Source organism: Orcinus orca, chromosome 1 (assembly GCF_937001465.1).
Source record: "Orcinus orca chromosome 1, mOrcOrc1.1, whole genome shotgun sequence".
Lineage (NCBI taxonomy): Eukaryota > Metazoa > Chordata > Mammalia > Artiodactyla > Delphinidae > Orcinus > Orcinus orca.
In genome coordinates this window covers 178,356,066-178,369,063 of record NC_064559.1, presented here as the reverse complement: position 1 = coordinate 178,369,063, position 12,998 = coordinate 178,356,066, and the positions used below count along the sequence as shown (strand labels likewise).

The window sequence follows — 12,998 nt, the reverse complement described above, 5'->3', positions numbered from 1 at the left end:
TGTACTGGGACATAAGACTTGGTACGTAGACTGTGACTGTCTTTTGGAAATGGTGGTATTCAGAAAGACTTTCTAAGCCTCTCATTTGTCTTGTCTGCAGTCTCTGGGTATGTGACGTGTATTGCCCACACCTAGACTAAGCCATAGCTCCTGTGAGCTAGGGCCCTTTCTCCTATTCTCAGAGACAACCACAAGGGCACACAGAATCTAAGCTGTGACATCAACGAAGTACACATTGTATCTTGTGAATATGAACAAGACTGTAGATGAAGCAAGGTCAGGGGGTCCCGCTAACCTTTGGGCCACAGTTTGATACAACCAGAATGGCCACAACATAGTTCTTTATGCTAGCATTACCACTTATCTGTTATTTGTACACAGCCTCTATAGGTACCACAAAGAACTTTACTGGGTGAGTAGGTCTTTTTGGAGATATTTCCCTTGAGATGTGATATCAGACCAAAAAGTGTATATACATAGCAAGTCATGGGAAACATTTAGTTGTATCTCAAGTCTCATACCTAGATTGAAAGGAACATTTAGTGAGCCCATGACTAAATTATTTCGCAGTACTATCTGTCATGCCCCTGTGCCCAGCCATCACACAACTTCCTGGAAAACAAGTGTGGACTGTGTAGCTACACCTCTGGTCTTCACCATCGTGGGTTTGTTTCCTCTTGGTAGTTGGCTCAGTTCAGCTAATTTGCGCTTGATCCAGGTGTTTGTCTATGAGTTTCTTGAACACCTTGTGCCACTTCCAATGAGACTATGGAATTAGCATTTTAGAGCTGGCCTTAGAAGTTAGTTAATTTAAATAATAGGTTATCTAATTTTAAACCCTTCACTTTACACTTAAGGCTAGTGGGTTTAAGTGACTTTCCTAATGTCATACTGCTGGCTAGTTAGCAGTGCTAGGCAGGACAAGAATTTGGGTCCCCTAGTTCAGTGTTTTTTTCCTACTACCTGTGCTGCCTCCTCTATATTCAACCTGAACTCTGCTGTGTACAGTACATTCACTTCCACTGAACGTGACTAACTTATATGATGCTGTCAAATAACAACCGTTCCTAGGAACCTGTAGCTGGCTTCATGATTAAAACAAATAAAATCGGAAGGCTTCAGCAAGACGTGACAAAATAAATACCAAACACTGATAGTATGATGTCAGCTTCCCAGGCAAGAAGGGACACTATTAATTTTTCCAAGTAATGGGTGTGAGTCATCTAACTTTTGCTTTTTACCAAGAATTTAGCTCAGCAGGTACAGGAATGACTCTCAGTTGGCAGATCAGTTTGAAAGCCTATTATCCAAAGTTGTTTCATTTCCATTGCTGAAATTATCTTTTCTTTTATTTCCTTTAATCTGATCAGTCAGAGCTAAGCTCCCATGGTTAGGGGCATCTACTTCACTGTTCTCGCTATCTCTACATTAGGTCCTTCTAATCCTCTTTGCTGTAGTCAGGAACTCCTCAGGACACATCCCTTCCACACCTCCCTCTTACCCTGTCCTATCCTCGGCTAGAACCCCATCTAGTTTTATTGATGATAACACAAAAGGAACACAAAAGAATGTCTCTGGGTCGCAGATTAGGAAGCACCCCTACTCCGTCAGTTTCATGCCCTTCTGCAGAAAAATAATATCATAGGGGAGCAGTATGAGAGACACAGATAGTATGAGAGACACAGATTGAGAAATGTGCACATGTGTTTGACCACCTTTGATTTCACTGAGTCACTGGTCCAAAGGACGTACCATGTGGCACCAGTAGCCACATTCTCTTCTATTGCTATTGAAGGTAGTGCCTACTGGGATGTAACTGGGATTTGGATATTGCTGGAGTATAGTGAGATAACATCTCTTCCAGTTTTCTACTGCACTCTCTGTTTTGCCTGTTGAGAAGACTTCTAGGGAAAGAACTCAAACCGTATCCACGATTCAGGTATAGGTACATCTGAAGAGATGGGGAAAACAGGCAGGGGGAGAGTTGACAGGGGCAAATTGTAGGCAGGACTCCAGATTCCTAGGAGATCATTCATCATGAAATGGTGTGGTGTGACCAGCCACAAGCAGCATCAGGGCTGGAGGACTGGTCAGCATGGAAGTTGTAGAACCAACATGGTGGCTATTACCCAAACCTGTCCAGACCCAGCTACTGCCCATTGGTGTCTTGCATAAGTTCTAGGGAGGAGGGAGAGGGGCAGGTTTAGGCTGCTGGTAACACTAAAAGACCTGCCTGTGAGAGCTATCACAATCTGTGTGATTAAATGTGAACATGGGTTACTTGGGCGTGGTAATGGTTAGTATCTCTGTGAGACGATTCTCATAGTTTTTCTTTGTTTTTATTTTCTATCTTGATGAATAATTTGCCAATTTCATAAAACAGAGAACCCAACAGGCTTTCCATTTACGTAGCTGATTTCTGCATGCTTTTGATAATGCTGTCACATTTGTGACAGTCTTTCATTATTTTTTGCTCTGGCATATTGGGAGGGCATGTGAGGATGTTATAGTTAGATGGTGGGGTAGGGAGCCTGTGATCCTTGCTGTTCTCCCAGCATTATGTTTATGGTAGTGGCATCCCTCTGATACAATAGCAAACAGAAGAGAAGGAGCTATTCCTTTCCTTTTCAAAGGAAACAGCACGATCTTCACTACTGCTAGCCCTTAGGGAGCCTTCATCTGAATTAGAAAAAGTCATCTGGGGGGAGTCACAGCTCCTGGGAGCATGGATTGGTACCCCTGTACAAGTAGAAAAAGTGCTTCTTCTTCTTGGAGTACATGTGGGAGGGTGTATAACTTGAGCTTAGTGAACTGCATTTCATGCTAGATTTTAGTCCCCATGTGTGCCCTTGTGCACCAAACAACCCTCACAACTGTGAATGATTGCACAACCGTATGTACTGGTCCCTGTCAGAACATCTGAGAGGCTCATGGGCACATCTCCAAATAGAGCACTGAGAGGAGAGAGGTCCAGGAAAAAAACGCAGCACAAGCATTGGCCTGAGCAGCAGAGTAGCCAACAGTGGTCCAGCTAAGTGGTATCAGTGTTAAGTGACAGTCCAAGGGAATCATGGAGCAGGAATCCACACAGAAGGCAAGTACTGGTCAGTGTGGAGCAGTAAGAGTAGAAGCAAGCAAAAGTATGAAATAAAGGCTGGGCTGTTTGTAGGGACACCTAAGATATTTACTGGGGACTCTCAGGCCTTAGACGGGAGAGCGTGGTGGGTATGTCTTGTTTTGTCTGCCCAAACCCACACAAACTGTGTGAGCCTGGTGAGGCTGCTAATCACACCATCCTGCTTCACAGCCATAGGGCCCAGTCAACCAAGGTACCACACAGCCTTGGCCAGAATGACTGGTCCAGGGGTAGGCCGATCAAAATTCTTCTGGGGATTCTTTTTGTTTAGAGGTAGAAAAAAATGCACCTGGTCTTCCAAATAAAGCACATTGAGAATGTGAAGGGGTCTAACTTCCCTGCCAGGTTGAAGAAGGTATCTCTTGTGGAAGAAAATGGGATCAACACACAGAAATAAGAAGAGTGAGAGTGAGAATGAGAGCGAGAGAGAGACAGAGAGAGAGAGAGACAGAGAGAGAGAGAGACAGAGAGCGGGAATGGAGGGGAAAGGGGTTGAAAGAGTGAGAAAGACCAGTTTGGAAAATGTATATTAGTCCCTAGATCTAGTTGTGACTGAAGTCCATTCCTACACTTCCAAGGACTGAAAGCCAGTACATTCCCTTTTTGCTTATACTAGTTTAAACTGTATTTCTGACATTTGTAAATGAATGACTTCTAACTAATACAGGCAGGGAAACTTGGAAGGGCTCTGAGCACTTGAGCTATGCAGCTATCTCTAACTCTTAAGTGACCTTTTGAAGCTGGGAACTTCGCTTCAATTCATTACAAATTGCCAATACATCTTCATCTCATCAAGAACACTGGGGGGGTGTGGCCAAGATGGCAGAGTAGGAAGACCCTGAGCTCACCTCCTCCCATGAGCATACCAAAATTACAACAATGTACAGAGAAACTATCAATAAGAATGACCTGAAGACTAGCAGAAAAGGTTTTCCACAACTAAAGCTATAAAGAAGGAACCACAATGAGACAGGTAGGAGGGATGGAGGTACAGTATAGTCAAGACTCAGGTAGGTGAACCACAAATGGGAGGATAATCACAACTGTGGAGATTCTCCCCAAGGAGCAAGGGATCCAAGCCCCACATCAGGCTCTCCAGCCTTGGGGTCCTGCACTGGGATGATGACCTCCCCAGAATGTCTGGCTTTAAAGGGGGCTTGCATATGGGAGACCCAGAGGGCTGTGGGAAACAAAGACTCCACTCTTAAAGGGCTCCCACAAAATCTCACGCTCCAAGATCCAGTATAGAGCCTGCATCTTGAAAGGAGCCTGGGTGAGACCAAATTACTGATCCTGGAGAGCCTCCAGGAGAATCAGGAAGCAATTGTGACTCCCCTGGGGACAGAGATGTTGGTGGCAGTCACTTTGGGGAGCTCATTCTACCATGAAGACACTGGTGCTGGAAAGTGCCATTTTGGAGTCTTCCCTCTCCCTTATTAGCACTAGGGGCTCATCTGCCTACCAGCCAGTTGGCACCAGTCCTGGGACCCTGTGAGCTACGCAGCCAGCTGCCCCAGGACCCAGCCCTGCCTCCCAGTGGGCTGGCAGCCTCTGCATGAGGCAGGACCTGGCAACCAGCCAGGCCAATATGCCCAATATGGTATTTACCAATATGCCCACAGTAGTTGACCCTTTTATAATAGAAGGGCCTATGCAGCCCACATAGAGGGCACCCCTAGAGCATATAGCTCTGGTCACCAGAGGGGCAGTGCCACTGGACTCCAAAGGATGTCACCTACAAAGAGCCACTTCTTCAAGATTGGGAAACAAAACGACCTACCTGATACATAGAAATAAAAACAGAATTAGACAAAATGAGGTGATAGAAGAATATGTTCCAAATGAAGGAATAAAATAAAACCCCAGAAGAAGAACTAAGTGAAGTGGATGAAGATAAGCAACCTACCCAATAAAGAGTTCAAGGTGATGATCATAAAGACGCTCAATAAACTCGGGAGAAGAATGGATGAACACAGTGAAAAGGTTAGAGTTATAAAATACAAAGAAGAACCACAGACAAAGAATACATAACTAAAATAAAAAATACACTAGAAGGAAACAATAGTAGATTAGATAATACAGAGGACTGGATCAAGAGTAAGAAGAAGACAGAGTAATGGAAATCACCCAAGCTGAACAGAAAAAAGAAAAAAGAATTTAAAAAATGAGGATAGTTTAAGCGACCTCTGAGAAGACATCAAGTATGTTAACATTCGCATTATAGGGATACCAGAAGGAGAAAAGAAAGAGAAAGGGGTAGAGAACTTATTTGAAAAGATAATAGCTGAAAACTTCCCTAACCTAAGAAAGGAAACAGATATCCAGGTCCAGAATCAAAGAGTCCCAAGTAAGAAGAATCCAAAGAGATCCACACCAAGACACATTGTAATTAACATGGCAAAAGGTAAAGAGAGAATGTTAAAAGCAGACAGGGAAAGGCAACTAGTTACATGTAAGGGAACTACCATAACACTACAAGCTGACTTTTCAGCAGAAACTTTGTAGGCAAGAAGGGAGTGGCACAATATATTCAAAGTGATGAAATGGAAAAACTTACAACCAGGAATACTCTACCTGGCAAGGCTATCATTCAGATTTGAAGATGAGATAAAGAGTTTTACAGACAAGCAAAAGCTAAAAGAGTTCAGCACCACTAAACTGGTTTTACAAGAAATGTTAAAGGGATTTCTCTAAGTGGAAATGAAAAGGCCAAAAGTAGAAATATGAAAATTTAGAAAGGAAAAATCTCATTGGTAAAGGCAAATATACAGTAAAGGTAGTAGATCAACCAATTATAGAGCTAGTCAGAAGGTTAAAACAAAAGTAGTAAAATCATCTATATCCACAATAAGTAGTTCAGGGATACACAAACAAAAAGATGTAAAATATGAAGTCAAAAACATTAAATGTGGGGCAAGGGGTAAAAATGCAGGGTTGTTAGAATGCATTCAAACTTGAGAGATTATCAACTTAATATAATCACATATATATGGGATGTTATATATAAACCTCATGGTAACCACAGATCAAAAATCTATGATAGGGCTTCCCTGGTGGCGCAGTGGTTGAGAGTCTGCCTGCCGATGCAGGGGACACGGGTTCGCGCCCCAGTCCGGGATGATCCCACATGCCGTGGAGCTGCTAGGCCCGTGAGCCATGGCCGCTGAGCCTGTGCATCCAGAGCCTGTGCTCCACAATGGGAGAGGCCACAGCAGTGAGAGGCCCGTGTACCGCAAAAAAAAAAAAAAAAAAAATCTATGATAGATAAACACAAAAAAAGGAGAAAGGAACCCAAACATAACAATAGAGACTACAGTCATCAAATCACAAGGGAAGAGAGCAAAACAAGAAGAAAGGAACAAAAAAGAACTACAAAAACAAACAGAAAACAGTTAACAAAATGGCAAGAAGTGCATACCCATCAATAATTACTTTACACGTAAATGGACTAAATGCTCCAATCAAAAGACATAGCATGGCTGAATGGATTAAAACAAACAAACAAACAAAAACAAAACAAGACCCATGTATATGCTGCCTACAAGAGACTCACTTCAGGTCTAAAGACACACAAAGACTGAAAGTGAGAGGATGGAAAATGTATTCCATGAAAATGGAAACAAAAAGAAATCTGGGGTGGCAATACTGATATCAGACAAAATAGACTTTAAAACAAAGACTGTCACAAAAGACAAAGAAGGACATTACATAATGGTAAAGGGATCAATCCAACAAAAAGATATAACAATTGTAAATATGCACTCAACATAGGAGCACCTAGATACACACAGCAGATATTAACAAACGTAAAGAAAAAAATTGACAGTAACATAATAATAGTAGCAGACTTTTAACACCCCCTTACATCAATGGCCAGAAAAATCAATAAGGAAACATTGACCTTAAATGACATATTAGAACAGATAGACTTAATAGATATCTGCAGAACTTTCCATCCAAAAGCAATAGACTACACATTCTTTTCAAGTGCATATGGAACTTTCTCCAGGACAGACATAAGCTGCCTCACTGAACAATGACTAAAGTTATACCAAAAAAAGAGAGAGATTAATTCCCAAGACTGGTCAATCCTTTTGTGAAATAAAGAATATGTGCCAAATGACTATCCCTCTCAATATACTGGTTTTGCATACTCAAATATTCATATTTTAAAGGTACATAGATTTTAAGATACATATGTTTTAAGATATATATATATATATATATTCATCTAAAGAAAGCCTATACAAATTGCATTTTGTGTCAGTGATATGTCACAAATCTGAGAATCCATTCCCATCTTGGACCAGTTAGCTTCAAACACAAGGTATCAACAATACTTATTAATCCTAACATGGGCAAATTCATTCATAGGTGAGGCATGATAAAGCCTTAGCAGGATGAACCAGTGATAAGGGGGAAATAGCCAGAGCCCAGTAGGAGCAGAACTGGGGGAAACTGACCTAGCCATGGCTGTGTCATGCCCTGGCTCTGGGTTAGCAGTCAGCCCCTAGGGAGTAACAAAACAGGTCTTAGGCCCCCCAGAGGCAGGAATTCACAAAACCTAGCAAGAGGATCAGTATCCTAGATCAGCAGGGGTTTCAGGCTAGTGATTCCATCCAAATGGAAAGAATGCCCACGTATACAGTCTGGCCATTACAGATGAAAGCCACAACTCAGTGGGCATGCAGGGTGTCAGGCGATAGTGCAAGTTATTTTCCCCACTGGTGGGCAAAAGGAATTTAGCACAGTTAGGTACTAAGGATTCAAATAAGTCTGCGACAGAGCATATTTGCTCTCAAGTTGCTTACAATCTAGATGGAGACGTAGCCATAAAGAGATGATTTCGAGCTTGTGCTGATAGTGGGGGAATTTGACAAGTGCCAAAGGAGAGGAATGCATAGTGCGCTATGAGAACACAAAGAAGGTTCACTTATGCCAAACTAAGGTTTAGAAGACTTCTTGGAGAAGATGCTGCTTGAGCTGGTTGTAGCAGGCAAAGAAAGGCGAGCAAGATTTACCATGAACAGTCACGGAGGTGAGACACACAAAACCGTATTCAGGGCAGTTCAAGGAATTCTATGCTATTAGAGCGGAAAGCCAAAAGTCCATAGGGTCACTTATGCCATGCTAAGGAGTTTATCTCACACAGGGATAAGGAGCTATGGTGGAAACCACTCATCATCCCCACCTCCAGTTCCTCTTCCTTTTAGTAATAGAACCTCTTCTTCCCTCCACTGAGTTTTAGGTGGGCACACATCTGTCCAAGTAAAGAATACATTCTCCAGCCTCCCTTGCAGTAGATGTGACCATGTGACCAAGTTCTTGGGATGTAAATGAAAGTTAGGAGTATAATGTTCATGTTACATCATTAAAAGGAAGCTACTTGTCTCCACTTTTTCTTTCTCCTTCCAGAGGTCTGGAACACAGATGTGGTTGATAAAGCCAGCCTCGAACATGCCAACAATGACCACATTGCTGGAGCAGGCAACACACTAAGATGGAAGGAACCTGGGTCCCAGGTTGAACAAGGGGAAGAAGCTACCTTTTCATGCCGGACATCCACCTTACTGGACTATTAAGTGAGAGAGAAATAAATTCCTTGTAGAGTCTCTTTGTTATAGCAGCATAGCCTGTATCGTAACATGAGAGGAAAGGAAAGATAGTGCTGAGGCTTCTAATACAATTCTTGACTTGTCAGAAATGGCTAAGGAACTAGGAAAGACTGAGACAACAAACATCTATCTTTAATGATTATAGCTGAGTGAGGCTAAGGCTGGCAGAGAGCAAGATAAGCAATTACACAGCCTTGTCTCAAGAGAGATAGGGCAAGCCCCTTGAAAACTAGAAACTTCTACCTGGTTCTGAGAGCCTAGCTCATCCAGAGCCAGACAGCACCTAGCAACCACCTGAATGTCTTCCTTGCACTCCGCCCTGCAAAGCTGTATCTACTGTCATCTTCAAAAGCTGACTCCAACAAGCTTCCAATGAAGACTTCATTGACTAACCCCATTTAGTCATTTTGTGTTAATTGTATCTGCAACAGGGAAAAATTATTTATAATCCCCCTCTATTTCCTGAAGAAGATGGATCTGTTCATTGAAAGGCCTGTTTTGCTAAACAGTAATTCATCAGGGGTGCAAGTTTGGAAGTACAGCTGGGGTAAAATGCATTCCTCCCAATAACGAAAGGTTGAGGAATCTGCATAGGACTCTGGGAAGGGAAGTTAAGAGCAACAAGACTGGAGGCTGGGGAGTGGAGTGGAAAAAGAGCCGTACTGGCAGAAGCAGAGAGTACTCTGAAAAAAGAGGTGTGTTGGGATTCCCTGGTGGCGCAGTGGTTGAGAGTCCGCCTGCCGATGCAGGGGACACGGGTTCGTGCCCCGGTCCGGGAAGATCCCACATGCCGCGGAGCGGCTGGGCCCGTGAGCCATGGCCGCTGAGCCCGCGCGTCCGGAGCCTGTGCTCCGCAACGGGAGAGGCCACAACAGTGAGAGGCCCGCGTACCGCTATAAAAAAAAAAAAAAAAAGAGGTGTGTTGTAGGGTATTTTCAAGTGAATTACTGCAGTGTACAAGATGTACATCGTGTCTCCCCTTCAGTAAATTCTGCCTTGTTCCTTAAGACCCTGGTGTGAGAGGGAATAAGGGGTGGGAGCTTGAATAAGAGGATGAGGGAAAAGCAGACATCTGGGTTACTAGACCAAGGAAAGTGAGAGAGTCAGTGCCAGTAATGCAAAATTCTAGAATTTGAGACCGCTTCCTTTAGTCATTAATTCTATAATTTTGAAATTATGTATATTGGATTTTCATAATCTGAGAGTTACCATTCACCCAATAATTACTGAGAGCCCATGACTAGAATAAAATTAATTATATTTCATAATTATAATTAAATACATATTAATTATAATTAATGTAAGCTAGCAGTTATTAACTGCTTATGAGGATTCAGAAACGGAGAGCTTTCCTCTAGGTGAGGGTAAGGTAAATTTTAGGAAAGATAACGTGGAAGAATTGTATCTCAGCTGGGTCTTGAAGAGTGGATAGGCATTGATCACGCAAAGGCTTTCGGAGGGACACAATAGCATGAACAATCTGACCAAAGCCACACAATTTTTTTCAATAACTATTTATCAACATGCAGTGTGCCGGGCACCGTGCTAGGTCCCAGGGATATGAAGATGAATTTGGCCTTGTAGACTTCTGTTAATATAGCCCACCATTTTTCTATTCATTGTGTTATTGGTTTGCCACAACTGTCAGGTCTTTCTTGGCCACATTCCTGCATGGCCAGTTTTCCTCTCTTTAACCTACGCATGTGTGATGCTTCTTTTGCTCCTTCGATGTACCACTTTCCATTTATCCTAGTGCACTTTAACCTGTTATTGATGACCATTTTTCTAATTTATTGAGGTCAATTGAATTTTGATCTTCTAACTTGACATATCAATCTGCTTGGGGTCACGTGTAATATTTACAAAGACTTTCACTTTCTTTCCACTGTCCAGACCCACATGTCAGCACCCTTTTGTGCCAATATATAGAAGGTTGGAAGTAAGATAAGAAATAGGGCCCCAGAATCCCAGGTTACAAAAACCTAGTATATCTGTAACTGACCACAGTTTTCTCAACTGAAATTGCAGTGATGTCTTTTACACGACAGTCCTAACTTTATCAACAGATACTTGAGTACCTACCATAGGTGGAAACAGTGATGCACGATGCATTGGCCCTTGTTCTTGAGAGGCTTACAGTCTAGATGAGGAGGCAAATAGACGAGGCATGTTCATTTGTTTGGCAGAAGACTTTTCTACCCCTCTTCCTAATGGATTAAGAGAGAACAAAATTGAGAATGTGAGAACATAGGAAGGAATTCCCTTTTCCTCTGCCCTGGCCTCTGACTGGCTACCTTCAGAAGGAAGAAGTTTTCAATCTGATTGGTCAGAGCCCAGGACACTAACGAGTTCACATTTTACTGGTGGTTGGGTCACTTTGTGTTGAAAGGGCACATGGTCAGGAGCACTTGCTCCAGGTAGGACCAGCCCAGTTTCCATTTGACTCTCACTTGGTTGAGTAAAGCTGGTCTGCTCACAGATCTGATCATCTTCTCCCCTCTATCCACAGGCATGCCTATGCATGACAGTCCCAAAATCTAGAGGGTGGAGGCGGAGCAGGGAATTACGAAGCTTCACTTCAGCCTTACACATAAGCCGTATGATTCAGTCTTTTGGCACAGTTCTGTTCTAGAGGTTATTGGGTGCTAGCTCAGTTATGAATAAAATGATCCTTTGGTTTCTATTCCAATTTCTTTCTTTTACATAGTTCCCCTGGGAACCCTAAAGGGAGTAGAGACGATTAGCAGAGTAGGATTTGGCTATTTCTCATCCTTGAGTGTGGCAGACTATATTGCTGGTTATAGTTTTTCACAAATTTTTGTTGCCCTTGCCAGGAAAGGATAAGACTTTGCTACCCTACTAATGTCAGACTTGGCCAGGTGAACTTGTTCTGACCGAGAAAATGTAAGCTCTAGCATGGAAAAGTTCCAGGCAGAAGCATTAAGAACCAGCGTGTCATTCACCGTGATCATTTTCCCCCTTCCACGAGACCAACATTATTCCAGAAAAAGGTTACGCTATCAGCCTGGGTCCTGGCATGAAGACAACCTCAAATATGCCAAGCTGATCTGTTATGGGCATGTACAGTATTTCAAGAAATAAAACTTTGCTGTTGTAAGCCACTTTGGAATCACTTGTTACCACAGCCTAACCTGGCTTATCCTGATACATTTACCTTATTGCCATCTGTATCAAACACCATTGTTTGTCCTCCCAACATCTATTCTCCCTTTATTCCTAAGAGAACCCCAATTTTGCCCAGGTGTTCACTTAACTCTACATGTGCTTGGTGGGATTCCAATTCCCAGCCACAGGGGGTAAATCATGATTACATTAAGCCACTCATGATGGCTTCTTACTCTCTGCTGGTGACTGGTTTAGATGTGGGAGAGTGTGAGAAGCCTGCTTGCGGTCTTCTGAGACAGGTTTTCCTTGCTAATAAAGAGAGACACAGGGAAAGAAACAGTTTCTCTACTTCCATTGGACATTGTATGTATGCATGTGTCAGCTGAAATTATGGCAGCCATTTTGTAACTATGAGGGGCACTGGCCCAAGGCAGTCAGAGTGAAAAGATGGAAAGAATTTGGGTCCCTGATAAATTTACTGAGCTGTTAAATGAATAAACCTTAGAACTGACCTACCTGGATTTCTTGTTACATGAGATAATACATTTTCCTTATTGTTTAAGACAGCTGAATCTGGAATGAAGGGGAAAAGAATGAGTTTAGCTCTAGGGACATTGAGGTGATGGCAGGACAGCATGTTTCTATATTGTTGAAGCTCAGGAGGCATCAGGGTTAAAATTGAATTTGGGGACTTCCCTGGCAGTCCAGTGGTAAGACTCTGCGCTTCCACTGCAGGGGGCGTGGGTTCGATCCCTGGTCAGGGGACTGAATTTGGGAGTCATCTATGCAGAAATATTATATAAGGTAATACATCTTAGAAAATAACCCAAATCTGGGGCAGTTACCTCTGTGCTTGATAATTTTGATAATAGAACAAAACATACCAACATAAGTTTAGCTATATCCTAACTGGATATGCCACTGTCCCAGGTTCTCACTTATGACCCATCCTAGAAAAAGGAGATCACAGCGGTGTTAGCAACCTTCTAGGGAGGCTGAGCAAAGACAGTGAAGAAGTGATCACAACATCTGGATCCCCAGATCCTGTTCTCCTCAAGCTTGGGTTTTGGGAATCTTGGCATCCATCTGCATATGAATTAAACATTCTCGACTTATGAAGA

The 12,998-nt window shown here is 42.7% G+C and overlaps 1 long non-coding RNA gene across 1 annotated transcript in view; it reads left to right on the top strand.

Annotated features, from left to right (window-relative positions):
- LOC125961419 (uncharacterized) overlaps nt 1–9,669 on the top strand; it is a 208,657-nt gene extending 198,988 nt beyond the window's left edge. The window contains exon 2 of the long non-coding RNA XR_007472129.1: nt 9,631–9,669. This is a non-coding gene — a long non-coding RNA (uncharacterized LOC125961419). The remainder of the gene's footprint in view (nt 1–9,630) is intronic.
- The last annotated feature ends 3,329 nt before the right edge of the window (nt 9,670–12,998 follow it).